This window comes from Bubalus kerabau, chromosome 8, assembly GCF_029407905.1.
Source record: "Bubalus kerabau isolate K-KA32 ecotype Philippines breed swamp buffalo chromosome 8, PCC_UOA_SB_1v2, whole genome shotgun sequence".
Lineage (NCBI taxonomy): Eukaryota > Metazoa > Chordata > Mammalia > Artiodactyla > Bovidae > Bubalus > Bubalus kerabau.
The window spans coordinates 17,868,425-17,885,843 of NC_073631.1; the positions used below are offsets into that span (position 1 = coordinate 17,868,425).

The 17,419-nt window shown below is 39.6% G+C and overlaps 1 long non-coding RNA gene across 1 annotated transcript in view; it reads right to left on the reverse strand.

Annotated features, from left to right (window-relative positions):
• Positions 1-15,994, reverse strand: part of LOC129658927 (uncharacterized) — a 132,650-nt gene extending 116,656 nt beyond the window's left edge. Inside the window, exon 1 of the long non-coding RNA XR_008717589.1 lies at positions 15,599-15,994. This is a non-coding gene — a long non-coding RNA (uncharacterized LOC129658927). The remainder of the gene's footprint in view (positions 1-15,598) is intronic.
• Positions 15,995-17,419: the final 1,425 nt, after the last annotated feature.

A 17,419-nucleotide genomic window follows, 5' to 3' on the forward strand; every position in this document is an offset into this window, starting at 1 on the left:
CTCAAAACTAACTATTGGACACTTCATTGCACTCTAGAGAGAAGAGATCCAACTCCACCCACCAGAACACCAATCTAAGCTTCTCTAACCAGGAAATATTAACAAGCCATTCGTCCAACCTCACCCACAGGGATGAACCTCCACAATAAAGAGGAACCACAAACTTCCAGCATACAGAAAGGCCACCCCAAACACAGCAATCTAAACAAAATGAAAAGGCAGAGAAATAGTCAGCAAGAAAAGGAACATGATAAATGCCCACCAAACCAAAGAGGAGGAGACAGAAAGTCTACCTGAAAAAGAATTCTGAATAATGATAGTAAAGATGATCCAAAATCTTGAAAACAAAATGGAGTTACAGATAAATAGACTAGAGACAAGGATTGAGAAGATGCAAGAAATGTTTAACAAGGACCAAGAAGAAATAAAAAAGAGTCAATCAATAATGCATAATGCAATAACTGAGATCAAAAGCACTCTGGAGGGAACCAACAGTAGAATAACTGAGGCGGAAGATAGGATAAGTGAGGTGGAAGATAAAATGGTGGAAATAAATGTAGCAGAGAGGAAAAAAGAAAAAAGAATGAAAAGAAATGAGGACAACCTCAGAGACCTCTGGGACAATGTTAAACACGCCAACATTCGAATCATAGGAGTCCCAGAAGAAAAAGGCAAAAAGAAAGGCCATGAGAAAATACTTGACAAGATAATAGTTGAAAACTTCCCTAAAATGGGGAAGATAGCCACTCAAGTCCAAGAAATCCAGAAAGTCCCAAACAGGATAAACCCAAGGCAAAACACCCCAAGACACATATTAAACAAATTAACAAAGAGCAAACACAAAGAGCAAATATTAAAAGCAGCAAGAGAAAAGCAACAAATAACACACAAGGGGATTCCCTAAGGATAACAGCTGATCTTTCAATAAAAACTCTTCAGGCCAGAAAGGAATGGCTGCTGCTAAGTCACTTCAGTTGTATCCGACTCTGTGCGACCCCATACACAGCAGCCCACTAGGCTCCTCTGTCCCTGGGATTCTCCAGGCAAGAATACTGGAGTGGGTTGCCATTTCCTTCTCCAATGCATGAAAGTGAAAAGTGAAAGTGAAGTCACTCAGTCATGCCTGACTCTTAGCGACCCCATGGACTGCAGCCTACCAGGCTCCTCCTGGATGGATTTTCCAGGCAAGAGTACTAGAGTGGAGTGCCATTGCCTTCTCTGGAAAGGAATGGCAGGACATACTTAAAGTGATGAAAGAGAAAAACCTACAACCCAGATTACTACACCCAGCAAGGATCTCATTCAAATATGAAGGAGAAATCAAAAGCTTTACAGACGAGCAAAAGCTGAGAGAATTCAGCACCACCAAATCAGTTCTTCGACAAATGCTAAAGGATATTCTCTAGACAGGAAACACAGAAAAGGTTTATGAACTCGAATCCAAAGCAACAAAGTAAATGGCAACAGGATCATACTTATCAATAATTACCCTAAATGTAAATGGGTTGAGCGCCCCAACCAAAACACAAAGACTGGCTAATGGATACAAAAACAAAACCCCTATATATACTGTCTACAAGAGACCCATCTCAAAACAAGGGACACATACTGACTGAAAGTGAAGGACTGGAAAAAGATATTTCATGCATTTGGAGGTGAAAAGAAAGCAGGAGTAGCAGTACTCATATCAGATAAAATAGACTTTGAAATTAAGGCCATGAAAAGAGACAAAGAAAGACACTACATAATGATCAAAGGATCAATCCAAGAAGAAGATATAACAATTATAAATATATATGCACCCAACATAGGAGCACCGCAATATGTAAGGCAATGCTAACAAGTATGAAAGAGGAAATTAACAGTAACACAATAGTGGGAGACTTTAATGCTCCACTCACACCTATGGATAGATTAACTAAACAGAAAATTAGCAAGGAAAGACAAACTTTAAATGATACAACGGTCCAGTTAGACCTAATTAATATCTATAGGACATTTCACCCCAAAACAATGAATTTCACCTTTTTCTCAAGTGCACATGGAACATTCTCCAGGATAGATCACATCCTGAGCCTTGGTAAATTCAAAACAATTGAAATCATTTCAAGCATCTTTTCTGATCACAATGTGCTAAGATTAGATGTCAACTACAGGAAAAAAACTATTAAAAATACAAACATATGGAGTCTAAACAACATGCTTCTGAATAACCAACAAATCACAGAAGAAATCAAAATATGCATAGAAATGAATGAAAACGAAAGCAAAACAACCCAAAACCTATGGGATTCAGTAAAAGCAGTGCTAAGGGGAAGGTTCATAGCAATACAGGCTTACCTCAAGAAACAAGAGAAAAATCAAATAAATAACCTAACTTTACACCTAAAGCAATTAGAAAAAGAAGAAATTAAGAACCTCAGGGTTAGTAGAAGGAAAGAAATAAAAATTAGGGCAGAAATAAATGAAAGAGAAACAAAGGAGACCATAGCAAAAATCAACAAAACTAAAAGCTACTTCTTTGAGAAGATAAAATAGACAAATCATTAACCAGAGTCATCAAGAAAAAATGGTAGAAAAACCAAATCAATCAAATTAGAAATGAAAATGGAGAGCTCACAACACAGAAATACAAAGGATCATAAGAGACTACTATCAGCAACTATATGCCAATAAAATGGACAGCTTAGAAGAAATGGACAAATTCTTAGAAAAATATAACCTTCCAAAACTGAACCAGGAAGAACTAGAAAATCTTAACAGATGCATCACAAGCACAGAAACCAAAACTGTAATCAAAAATCTTCCAACAAACAAAAGCCCAGGACCAGATGGCTTCACAGGTGAATTCTACCAAAACTTTAGAGAAGAGCTAACACCACCTATCCTACTCAAACTCTTCCAGAACATTGCAGAGGAAGGTAAACTGCCAAACTCATTGTATGAGGCCACCATCACCCTAATACCAAAACCAGACAGAGAGGCCACAAAAAAAGAAAACTACAGGCCAATATTACTGATGAACATAGATGCAAAAATCCTTAACAAAATTCTACCAAACAGAATCCAACAACATAGTAAAAAGATCATACATCATGACCAAGTGGGCTTTATCCCAGAGATGCAAGAATTCTTGAATATTTGCAAATCAATCAATGTGATACACCACATTAATAAATTGAAAGATAAAAACCATATGATTATCTCAATAGATGCAGAGAAAGCCTTTGACAAAATTCAACATCCATTTGTGATTAAAAAAAAAAAAATCCTCCAGAAAGCAGGCATAGAAGGAACATACCTCAACATAATAAAAGCCATATATGATAAACCCACAGCAAACATTATCCTCAATGGTGAAAAATTGAAGGCATTTGCCTTAAAGTTAGAAACAAGACAAGGGTGCCCACTTTCACCACTACTATTCAACATAGTTTTGGAAGTTTTAGCCACAGCAATCAGAGAAGAAAAACAAATAAAAGGAATCCAGATTGGAAAAGAAGTAAAACTCTCACTGTTTGCAGATGACATGATCCTCTACATAGAAAACCCTAAAGACACCACCAGAAAACACTAGAGCTAATCAATGAATATAGTAAAGTTGCAGGATATAAAACTAACACACAGAAATCCATTGCATTCCTATACACTAACAATGAGAAAACAGAAACAGAAATTAAGGAAACAATTCAATTCACCATCACAATGAAAAGAGTAAAATACTTAGGAATAATTCTACCTAAAGAAACAAAAGACCTATATATAGAAAACTATAAAACACTGATGAAAGAAATCAAAGATGACACAAATAGATGGACAAATATACCATGTTCATGGATTGGAAGAATCAATATAGTGAAAATGGGTATACTACCCAAAGCAATTGATAGATTCAATGTAATCCCTATCAAGCTACCAATGGTATTTTCCACAGAACTAGAACAAATAATTTCACAGTTTGTATGGAAATACCAAAAAACCTTGAATAGTCAAAGCAATCTTGAGAAAGAAGAATGGAACTGGAGGAATCCACCTGCCTGACTTCAGACTATACCACAAAATCAGTATGGCACTGTCACAAAGACAGAAATATAGATCAATGGAACAAAATATAAAGCTCAGAGATAAATCCATACACCTATGGACACCCTATCTTTGACAAAGGAGGCAAGAATATACAATGGAGAAAAGACAATCTCTTTAACAAGTGGTGCTGGGACAACTGATCAACCACCTGTAAAAGAATGAAACTAGAACACTTTCTAACACCATACACAAAAATAAACTCAAAATGGATTAAAGATCTAAATGTAAGACCAGAAACTATAAACTCCTAGAGGAAAACATAGGCAAAACACTCTCCAACATAAATCACAGCAGGATCCTCTATGACCCACCTCCCAGAGTAATGGAAATAAAAGCAAAAATAAACAAATGGGACCTAATTAAACTTAAAAGCTTTTGCACAAAGAAGGAAACTATAAGCAAGGTGAAAAGACAGCCTTCAAAATGGGAGAAAATAATAGCAAATGAAGCAACTGACAAAGAATTAATCTCAAAAATATACAAGCAGCTCACACAGTTCAATTCCAGAAAAATAAACGACCCAATCAAAAAATGGGCCAAAGAACTAAACAGACATTTCTCCAAAGAAGACATACAGATGGCTAACAAACACATGAAAAGATGCTCAACATCATTCATTATCAGAGAAATGCAAATCAAAACCACAGTGAGGTACCATCTCACGTCAGTCAGAATGGCTGCTATCAAAAAGTCTGCAAGCAATAAACGCTGGATGGGTTGCAGAGAAAAGGGAACCCTCTTACACTGTTGGTGGAAACGCAAACTAGTATAGCCACTATGGAAAACAGTGTGGAGATTCCTTAAAAAACTGTAAATAGAACTGTCCTATGACCCAGCAATCCCACTGCTGGGCATACACACCGAGAAGGCTAGAATTGAAAGAGACACGTGTACCCCAATGTTCACTGCAGCACTGTTTACAATAGCTAGGACATGGAAGTAACCTAGATGTCCATCGGCATCTAGGCAGATGAATAGATAAGAAAGCTATGGTTCAGTTCAGTTCAGCTGCTCAGTCATGTCCGACTCTTTGCGACCCCATGAACTGCAGCATGCCAGGCCTCCCTGTCCATCACCAACTCCCGGAATTTACCCAAACTCATGTCCATTCAGTTGATGATGCCATCCAACCATCTCATCCTCTGTCGTCCCCTTCTCCTCCTCCCCTCAATCTTTCCAAGCATCAGGGTCTTTTCAAATGAGTCAGCTCTTCGCATCAGGTGGCCAAAATATTGGAGTTTCAGCTTCAGCATCAGTCCTTCCAATGAAAAACCAGGACTGATCTCTTTTTGGATGGACTGGTTGGATCTCGTTGCAGTCCAAGGGACTCTCAAGAGTCTTCTCCAACACCACAGTTCAAAAGCATCAATTCTTCAGTACTCAGCTTTCTTCACAGTCCAACTCTCACATCCATACATGACTACTGGAAAAACCATAGCCTTGATTAGATGGACCTTTGTTGGCAAAGTAATGTCTCTGCTTTTCAATATGCTGTCTAGGTTTCCTTCCAAGGAGTAAGCATCTTTTAATTTCATGGCTGCAATAACCATCTGCAGTGATTGTGGAGCCCAGAAAAATAAAGTCAGCCACTGTTTCCACTGTTTCCCCATCTATTTCCCATGAAGTGATGGGACCAGATGCCATGATCTTAGTTTTCTGAATGTTGAGTTTTAAGCCAACTTTTTCACTCTCCTCTTTCACTTTCATCAAGAGGCTCTTTAGTTCTTCTTCACTTTCTGCCATAAGGGTGGTGTCATCTGCATATCTGAGGTTATTGATATTTCTCCTAGCAATCTTGATTCCAGCTTGTGCTTCTTCCAGCCCAGCGTTTCTCATGATGTACTCTGCATATCAGTTAAATAACCAGGATGACAATATACACCCTCGACATACTCCTTTTCCTATATGGAACCAGTCTGTTGTTCCATGTCCAGTTCTAACTGTTGCTTCCTGATCTGCATACAGATTTCACAAGAGGCAGGTAAGGTGGTCTGATACTCCTCCCATCTCTTTCAGAATTTTCCATAGTTTATTGTGATCCACACAGTCAAGGGCTTTGGTATAGTCAATGAAGCAGAAATAGATGTATTTCTGGAACTCCTTTGCTTTTTCCATGATCCAGCAGATGTTGGCAATTTGATGTCTGGTTCTGCCTTTTCTAAAACCAGCTTGAATATCTGGAAGTTCACGGTTCAAGTATTGTTGAAGCCTGGCTTGGAGAATTTTGAGCATTACTTTACTAGCGTGTGAGATGAGTACAATTGTGTGGTAGTTTGAGCTTTCTTTGGCATTGCCTTTTTCTGGGATTGGAATGAAAACTGACCTTTTCCAGTCCTGTGGCCACTACTGAGTTTTCCAAAATTTTTGACGTATTGAGTGCGGCACTTTCACAGCATCATCTTTTAGGATTTGAAATAGCGCAAATGGAATTCCATCACCTCCACTAGCTTTGTTTGTAGTGATGCTTCCTAAGGCCCACTTGACTTCACATTCCAGGATAAGAAAGCTGTGGTACATATACACAATGGAATATTACTCAGCTATTAAAAAGAGCACATTTGAATCAGTTCTAATGAGCTGGTTCAAACTGGACCCTATTATACAGAGTGGAGTAAGTCAGAAAGAAAAACACCAATATAGTAATATTAATGCATATATATGGAATTTAGAAAGATGGTAACGATGACCCTATTTGTGAGACAGCAAAAGAGACACAGATATAAAGAACAGACTTTTGGACTCTGTGGGAGAAGGCAAGGGTGGGATGATTTGAGAGAATAGCATTGAAACATGTATATTACCATATGTGAAACAGATCGCACACCCAGGTTCGATGGATGAGACAGGGCGCTCAGGGCCAGTGCAGTCGGGTGACCTGAGGGATGGGATGGGGAGGGAGGTGGAAGGGGGCTTCAGGATGGGGAACACATGTACACCCATGGCTGATTCATGTCAATGTAGGGCAAAAACCACTACAATATTGTAAAGTAATTAGCCTCAAATTAAAATAAATTAATTAATTTTTTAAAATGTGGGAATGTGCTTCAATAGAGGACATTTTCAGCAGATATTAGCTTTCCTTAGTTCCCTAAACTTTGTGTGTATTCACTTCAAATCTTTAAAATATTTACCTATGCGCTCTTCTTCTTCAAAGCTAATTTATGCACATGTAACAAAACTATTTTCTAAATAAGTCAAAATATGGAGACAATTTCTAATCTTTACTTCATTGAGTCATTATCTGGCATAAAGAAATATTTAAGGGAGCTAAAAAACTTCCTCTACTGCTATTCCATATAATGGTATTCTTTCTTAATACACATTAATGGCCTCTGCTAAATAGGTAACAAGTCTATTGGTAAGTACATCAATCTGCATTTGTGACCTTTTCAAAATCCTGATTTAATTATGTTAGGCTGCAAAAATGTATTCTATAACTCCGCAGAAACACATTTGGTTTTTTTAAAATTCCATTGTAATGGCTTTCTTGATGCCCATTTTATGCAACTCCATCCCGTAATGACGGAGGTTGGGTTTCTTTTGTACCAGTTCAGAAAAGTAAAAATCATGTTGCATTACGCAGGCATAATAGGTCAGAAAGATTGGTTCATTCACTCACCTACTTAAATTCATTCACTTGTCCAGTCACTCATCACATGTCAATTGTCTTTTAGTTGTAAAACAACTAAATAAATAAATAATAAAGAAATAAGTAAATGAGACAGTGATACTGACATCAAAGCACTTATGGGAGGATGAGATATGCACAAATAATTGAACTCTAGTGATTGCCATCAAAGAGATACAGATAAAGTCTGACTTGCCATGTAATAGCAGATGCCATTTCCCTCTGGCTTTCTGGTAAACTCTTATACAGAGAAGAGTGCTGGCTCTTAGAAGGTGCTCATACTTGAGGAAATGGGAAAAAAAGAAATGAATGACTAAGTGAATAAATAAAAAAGAGGTGGTATTTAGGTTTTAATGATCAAGAATCTGGTTATTGGAAGATAAAGAAGGTAAGTTTCAAGAACCAGCGTCATCCTTATGAATCTTATTTTGAATACTCTAATGAGTTCTTTTTCTAGCTGAGCAATAAGTGCCTCAGCATGGGCCCAGGCCTCTTTCTCCGTACTATCCTGTCACAACTGCTTGAGAAATGATCCATGAACATAAAGACAAATATAGTCCTAGAAACTGGGAAATCTTTTGAACTATGGTTCACCAATCAAATGAAAGCTTTCCTTTCCAAAGGAGTCACCTTGAGGTTAATGCACTTAGATCCACAATGTTGAGATTATTCAGCTACCCTTAGAACTCTGGAAACTGCCTCCAGAATCTGCAACAGCTCTTTATAAACATTCACAATTGTTACATTTTATCCTTTTCCCCATCCTTAAGTAATTTTTAAAACCGTTTTATTTTGTATTGGGGTATAGCTGACATCAAAATGGTGATAGTTTCAGGTGAACAATGAGGTAACTCAGCCATACATTTACACGTATCCATTCCCCCCCAAACTCCCCTCCCATCCAGACTGCCATATAACATTGAGCAGAGTTCCCTGTGCTATACAGTAGGTACTTGCTGTTAATACATTTTCAATATATCAGTGTGTACATGTCCATCCCAAACTCCCTATCTCTTCCCCCTATCCTCCCCCTGACTCAGCAACCATAAACATTTTTATCCTTCTAGAGCAGCTTTGACATTTGGGAGTTCTGATATTTCCTTCACTTTTAGGTCAGTCCAGCAATATTATTATTGAGTATCTAAAAAAGATAACAAAATCAGCTCCCAGGATATTTGCTCTACGAGATGACAAAGCATGTAAAGTGAAAAGGAGACTGGTTTAGATGGTTACATTACCATTTTATGCAAACAAATCCTCAACTACCCATTATAATGCAGCAACAGAACATTTATTTTTACTTTAATAATAATTTGATTTTTAATTTTATTAACATAAGAATACCACAAAAGATTTACCCTGTTAAAAAACGTTTAAGGGACTTTCCTGGTGGTCCAGTGGTCAGACTCTGTATTCCCAATGCAGAAAGCCTGGGTTCAATGCCTGATCAGGGAACTAGATCCCACAGGCCACAACTAACAGTTCACATGGCACAACCAGCAGATCCTGCATGCTGCGATGAAGATCGAAGATCCTGAGTGCTGCAGCTAAGGCCTGGCACAACCAAATAAATAAATTTTTTTAAAGAAACTTTAAAGTGTACAATAAAATGTTATTAACTATAGGAATGATGTCGTAAGCAGATCTCTAGGGCTTACGTACCTTGCTAAGTGAAACCTTATACCCATTGATTAGTAACTCTCCATTTCTCCCTCCCTCCAACCCCTGGCAACCACCATTTCACCCTTTGCTTCTACAAATTTGACTACTTTAGATCCGCATAGAAGTGAAATCATGCAATGTTTGTCTTTCTTGACTGGCTTATTTCACTTGGTATAATATCCTCAAGGTTCATCTGCAGAATTTCCTCCTTTTGTAAGGCTTTCCATGTGGCGCTAGGGGTAAAGAATCTGCCTACTAAGTGACGTGGGTTCAATCCCTGGGCTGGGAAGATCCCCTGGAGGAGGTCATGGCAACTCACTCCAGTATTCTTACCTGGAGAATCCCTTGGACAGGGGAGCCTGGTGGGCTTCAGTCCGTGGGGTCGCAAAGAGTCCCACACTACTAAAGGAAGTTCTTTGTGTGTGCCTCCTTACATTTTGTTTATCCATTCATATATCTGTGGACTTTTAAGTTGTTTCCAGATCCTTAGCAGGCATGCTAATTTCTTCAAGATCCTGATTTTAATTCTCTTGGATAAATACCTAGAAGTGGGAATGCTGAATCCCATGGTAATTCTTTTTAATTTTTTTTTTTTTTAGGAATCTCTATGGTTTTTTATGTAGAGGCTGCTATATATATATATATATATATATATATTTTTTTTTTTTTTTTTTCAAATTTTCCCCATCATCAGTGTACAAGCATTTGTAGGGGCATATTTTCTAAAAGCTCAGTGGAACTGTTGTTGAACCCAGGTTCATGTGCCCAGTGCTCAGTGAGGCCAAGCAAACTGAAACGTCAAGTTTGGAGCAGGTTTACTGCAAAGGCCAAGAGAGGAGTACAGGAGCTCAGCTCAAAAGACCCAAACTCTCCAACAGTCTTCAGGGAAGAGTTTTTAAAGGCAAATTTTGAGAGAGGGATACATGACTTTCTTCTAACTGGTAAGTGGTGAGGTAATAGGATGAAGATCTACAATATCTTTTAGAACTAATACCCAAAAAAGATGTCCTTTTCATTACAGGGGACTTTAATGCAAAAGTAGGAAGTCGAGAAACACCTGCAGTAACCGGCAAATTTGGCCTTGGAATACGGAATGAAACAGGGCAAAGGCTAATTCAGTTTTGCCAAGAGAATGCACTGGTCATAAACAAACACCCTCTTCCAACAACACAAGAGAAGGTTCTACACATGAACATCACCAGATTGCCAACACCGAAATCAGATTGATTTTATTCTTTGCAGCCAAAGTTGGAGAAGCTCTATGCAGTCAGCAAAAACAAGACCGGGAGCAGACTGTGGCTCAGATAATGAACTCCTTATTGCCAAATTCAGACTTAAATTGAAGAAAGTAGGGAAAACCACTGAACCATTCAGGTATGACCTAAATCAAACCCCTTATGATTATACAGTGGGAGTGAGAAATAGATTTAAGGGACTAGATCCGATAGAGTGCCTGATGAACTATGGACAGAGGTTGGTGACATTGTATAGGAGACAGGGATCAAGACCATCCCCATGGAAAAGAAATGGAAAAAAGAAAATGGCTGTCTGAGGAGGCCTTACAAATAGCTGTGAAAAGAAGAGAAGTGAAAAGCAAAGGAGAAAAGGAAAGATATATCCATTTGAATTCAGAGTTCCAAAGAGTAGCAAGGAGAGATAAGAAAGCCTTCCTCAGTGATCAATACAAAGAAATAGAGGAAAACAATAGAATGGGAAAGACTAGAGGTCTCTTCAAGAAAATTAGAGATACCAAGGGAACATTTCATGCAAAGATAGGCTCAATAAAGGACAGAAATGGTATGGACCTGACAAAAGCAGAAGATATTAAGAAGAGGTGGTAAGAATACACAGAAGAACTATACAAAAAAGATCTTCATGACCCAGTTAATCATGATGGTGTGATCACATACCTAGAGCCAGACATCCTGGAATGTGAAGTCAAGTGGGCCTTAGGAAGTATCACTACAAACAAAGCTAGCAGAAGTGATGGAATTCCAGTTGAGCTATTTCAAATCCTAAAAGATGATGCTGTGAAAGTGTTACACTCAATATGTCAGCAACGTTTTCACTCAGCAGTGGCCATAGAACTGGAAAAGGTCAGTTTTCATTCCAATCCCAAAGAAAGGAAATGCCAAAGAATGTTCAGACTACCACACAACTGCATTCATCTCACATGCTAGTAAAGTAATGCTCAAAATTCTCCAAGCCAGGCTTCAGCAATACATGAACCATGAACTTTCAGATGTTCAAGCTGCTTTTAGAAAAGGCAGGGGAACCAGAGACCAAATTGCCAACATCCACTGGATCATCAAAAAAGCAAGAGAGTTCCAGAAAAACATCTATTTCTGCTTTACTGACTATGCCAAAGCCTTTGACTGTGTGGATCACAATAAACTGTGGAAAATTCTGAAAGAGATAGGAATACCAGACCACCTGACCTGCCTCTTGCAAAACCTGTATGCAGGTCAGGAAGCAACAGTTAGAACTGGACATGGAACAACATACTGGTTCCAAGTAGGAAAAAGAGTATGTCAAGGCTCCTTGATGTATATTGTCACCCTGTATGTTGTCACCCTGCTTATTTAACTTATATGCAGAGTACATCATGAGAAACGCTGGGCTGGATGAGCACAAGCTGGAATCAAGATTGCCGGGAGAAATATCAATAACCTCAGATATGCAGATGACACCACCCTTATGGCAGAAAGAGAGAAGAACTAAAGAGCTTCTTGTTGAAAGTGAAAGAGAAGAGTGAAAAAGTTGGCTTAAAGCTCAACTGTTGCAGTCTTTTACAGACCGGGACCTGGGGACTGGAGTCGATGAAAAGAAAGAGAGAAAAAGAGAGAGAGAGCAGTATCTCTCGGGTTATGTGGAAAACCAATAAAGCCCATGCACAGGATTTATACCGCTCATGAAGGCACAGGGCATCCTCTCAAAGAGGTCTTGAAAGCCCAGTCAAGAAAGTGAGCTTGGTAGGCTTCCACACTCTGAAGAGAATGAAGACAGAAAGAAGGACGCGGGGGAGGCAAGTCTCTAGTGGAACAAGGGTATTTTATTAGCAGAACTGCATGCTTATATATCTTCAATAAAATGATTACTCAGCCATTACAAAGAATGAAATTTCGCCAGTTGCAACAAAATGGATAGTCTAATACATACAAGGTCGCTGAAGAGAGTCACTGAAGGGAGTCACTGAAAGGAATCCAAGCAGGTGCCCTTTCCCATGGTCTCAGTCCTGAGAACTGCATGCAGCTCTACTTGTTCCGGTATTCCAGGAACTGATAAGGAACAGAGAGTCCTTGAGAAAAGGCATACACACACAAAAAAATGCAACATATTGGATCCCTTAAAACTGAACGTCCCCTGACATTCAACATTCAGAAAACTAAGATCATGGCATCTGGTCCCATCACTTCATGGCAAATAGATGGGGGAAACAGTGGAAACAGTGGCCAACTTTATTTTGGGGGGGCTCCAAAATCACTGCAGATGGTGATTGCAGCCATGAATTTAAAAGATGCTTGCTCCTTGGAAGGAAAGCTATGACCAACCTAGGCAGCATATTAAAAAGCAGACACATTACTTTGCCAACAAAGGTCTGTCTAGTCAAAGCTATGGTTTTTCCAGTAGTCTTGTATGGATGTGAGAGTTGGGCTATAAAGAAAGCTGAGCACCAAAGAATTGATGCTTTAGAACTGTGGTGTTGGAGAAGACTCTTGAGAATCCCTTGGACAGCAAAGAGATCCAACCAGTCCATCCTAAAGGAAATCAGTCCTGAATATTCATTGGAAGGACTGAGGCTGAAGCTGAAACTCCAATACTTTGGCCACCTGATATGAAGAGCTGACTCATTGGAAAAGACTCTGATGCTGGGAAAGTTTGAAGGCAGGAGAAGGGGACGAGAGAGGACGAGATGGTTGGATGGCATCACCAACTCGATGGACATGAGTTTGAGCAAGCTCTGGGAGTTGGTGATGGACAGGGAGGCCTGGTATCCCGCAGTCCATGGGGTCACAAAGAGTCCGACATGATTGAGTGACTGAATTGAACTGAATAGGGTGGTGTTCTAGCCAATCATCAGCTTTTTTGTTCTAACCTGTCTGGGGGTCTGTGTTTGCGCTCACCCTGAAGGAACCATCCTCCACATGGGTGGTGCTGCCTCAGTTCCTATAGATGAACTCAAAGATAGATCAGATTGCTCTGTATATCCCTTGAGGAGGAATAGGACTCTATCACTGCACTACTGTTTCTTTTTTTAAATATATTTATTTATTTATTGTTTCACTGTGTCAGGTTTTAGTTGCAGCAAGTAGGATGCAGTTTTCCAATTAGGCATCGAGCCCTGGGTCCCCTGCATTGGGAGCATGAAGTCTTAGCCACTGGACCACCAGGGAAGTCCCTGAACTACTGTTTCATTACTGCTTTTCCCTTGTTTCTTCACTTCCTCACTTCCCTAATTAGCAACTGTGAATCTACCCTTTGGAACTCCAGGAAGGTGCAAGAGGCTGAAGCCTTTTTCTTACAAACAAGAAACAGGGAACACAGAAAGGCTTTTGTATCCCAGAGTCTATCCTGTATAGAACCGTTGTATCCTACACTCCTCAGTTTTGAGGAGGGAAAAGGTATGGGACAAGAAAGGGAATAGTTTTGGATAGAGAGGTAATGATAAACTCGGCAGAAGATCTTAGCTTTACAAGGACCCAGTTTCAGAACTGAAATACAAAGCATACACAGCAACTTCTGAGTTGCCACCAATTCAATAAGGACTTGAAAAATATCAGAGTAAAAACTTTAAAGTCTTAGATTATCGTTTTTAAAGAGTTTTTTCATAGCAAACAAGTACATCAGGAGAACTAGAACTTTTTATTAATCAAAAGTATGAAGGTGCCTCTTAACTTTCATGTTTTTGCAACAGCCTTGCAGAAATTTGAGAGTGAATGAGCATCTCCAACATAATACCCACTAGGAACATATGCCATGGAAAAAACAAAGGAATATCCTAAAGTGTAAGATGGTAAGGTATCTTATCTATGCTCTTAGATGGTTAGATACTTTCCCTCGAATCATCATTATGATGGATTATTAATGCAGCATCGTCAGTGACATACATTTGCAGAGATATGCCAACATCCTTCCCTTAAATGTCCAGGAGAGACTATATTTTATAAATACCAACTTTCTATGTTAACTGCTTTTTTCATTATTCAGTAGTAAACTAAGACACTCTGTCCTCTCTATGCTTGACCCAGAAAATGAAATAATCTTGTCAATCCCTTCAAATACTGGTAGTTTTAAAGACTTTCAGAAATTTCCATTAACCAACAATAGCATAAATAATATCAAAAAGTCCTTGTTGTTTATTTTTAAATGTGTCTATCTCATTTTTCTTTTCACTCTGCACCTCACATTGTCAAGCTTCTCCTCTAGATTAAAAAAAATGATACATGAGAGAATCTCCTTTCACTCTTCCAAAATTTTACAGGAAATTCTTACAAGTTTGTAGACATAATTATCTTGATTTCTAGAGAAGAAACTAATGTAGAAAAATTTCCAGGTGTTTGTTCAAATATTTTAGAAACTAGAGAAAATAAGGAAAATACTCTTTCAAATAACAAATCATTTATGTAATATATGATACACACTACCATTCATTTTTTAAAACTAGAATTATTTCCCTGTGTGATTTATATTATAAATTATTAGGCCAACTGAAGTAATCTATTTCAGTGGTTCTCAAAAAAGACTGAGCATTGAACCATGATGCATGATATTCACAAAACGTGTGACCTAATCCCAAATGGAGGACTGCAAATCAGAAGATTCTGAAGATTATGAACAGTTCTCAATACACTACCCTCAAAAACTCATCCTCATCAAAAACTACAAGGAGGTATTACCGCACACCAGTGAGAATGGCCTTCACCAAAAAGTCTGGAGAGAGTATGGAGAAAAGGGAATCGTACTACAGTCGGCGGGAATGTAAATGTTGGTGCAGCCACTCTGGAAGACGATATGGAGATTCCTTAAAACACAAAATAGAGTTACCACATGACCCAGAAATCCCACTCCTAGGCATACTCCAGAAAAGACGGAAACTCTAATTCGAAAAGCTATGTGCACCCCGTGGAGCGCAGGCCTATAAGGCCTGGGCTCGCCCAGGTTCAAGACTGAAGAAAAAACTCAGAGAACAACAGACACATCAACGGATGAGGGGCATCTTACCTGTCTGAAGCAAGGTCCTGGAGCGACACCCCACTCTGTGCAGTAGGCGCAGGAGGAAATGATGGCGGTCTCCACTCCCTGGTGGAGAGGGCAATGGCACCCCACTCCGGTACTCTTGCCTGGAGAATCCCATGGACGGAGGAGCCTGGTGGGCTGTAGTCCATGCGGTCGCTAAAGAGTCAGACATGACTAAGCCACTTCACTTTCACTTTTCACTTTCACGCATTGGAGAAGGAAATGGCAACCCACTCCAATGTTCTTGCCTGGAGAATCCCAGGGATGGGGGAGCCTGGTGGGCTGCCGTCTATGGGGTCGCACAGAGTCGGACACGACTGAAGCGACTTAGCAGCAGCAGCAGCCACTCCCTGGGGCAGGGGAAGAGGAGATGACCAGTTACAAGGGAATTGACATCAGGTGGAGTACATTAGTTACCAGGGAAACCAGTAGAGGCCACGCCCCTCACCCCTTCCTTGATAAGAACAATCTCCAGCTGGGATCTGGGGAAAGTTGGAGGAAGGTCAATCCTGTGAATGGTTTGTCAGCGAAGCTGCTGCTGCTGCCGCTAAGTCGCTTCAGTCATGTCCGACTCTGTGCGACCCCATAGACTGCAGCCCACCAGGCTCCTCCGTCCATGGGATTTTCCAGGCAAGAACACTGGACTGGTTGCCATTTCCTTCTTGGTGTCAGCGAAGCAGGCTGTGGCTACAGAGAGCAAGAGAATAGCTCTCTTGAATGGCCAGGTCTTACAGCCCCACTGTTGAGAGCAGCACTATTTATAATAGCCAAGAAATGGAAGCAACCTAAATGTCCATCTAGAGATGAATGGGATAAAGAAAATGTACATACACACAATAGAATATTACTCAACCATAAAAAAGAATAAAATATTTTCATCTGCAGCAGCATGGATGGACCTAGAGATTATCACACTAAGTGAAGTCAGTTAGGCAGAGAAAAACAAATATTATATAATATCACTTATATGTGGAATCTAAAAAATAATAAATATCAGTTTATTTACAAAACATAAACATACTCACATGCATAGAAAAATATGATTACTAAAGGGGAAACCAGAGGGAGAGAAGAGTTAGATTAGGAATATGGGACTAAGAAATACATACTACTTCATATAAAATAGGTAGACACAAGGATTTACTGTATAGAGCATGGAAATATATTCATTATCTTGTAATAGCCTATAATGAAATATAATCTGAAGCTATACACCCCAAACTAATCAGATCAGATCAGTCACTCAGTCGTGTCCATCAAGTCAGTGATGCCATCCAGCCATCTCATCCTCTATCGTCCCCTTCTCCTCTTGCCCCCAGTCCCTCCCAGCATCAGAGTCTTTTCCAATGAGTCAACTCTTCGCATGAGGTGGCCAAAGTACTGGAGTTTCAGCTTTAGCATCATTCCTTCCAAAGAAATCCCAGGGCTGATCTCCTTCAGAATGGACTGCTTGGATCTCCTTGCAGTCCAAGGGACTCTCAAGAGTCTTCTCCAACACCACAGTTCAAAAGCATCAATTCTTCAGCGCTCAGCCTTCTTCACAGTCCAACTCTCACGTCCATACATGACCACGGGAAAAACCATAGCCTTGACTAGATGGACCTTTGTTGGCAAAGTAATGTCTCTGCTTTTGAATATGCTATCTAGGTTGGTCATAACTTTCCTTCCAAGGAGTAAGCGTCTTTTAATTTCATGGCTGCAGTCAGCATCTGTAGTGATTTTGGAGCCTAGAAAAATAAAGTCTGACACTGTTTCCACTGTTTCCCCATCTATTTCCCATGAAATGATGGGACCGGATGCCATGAT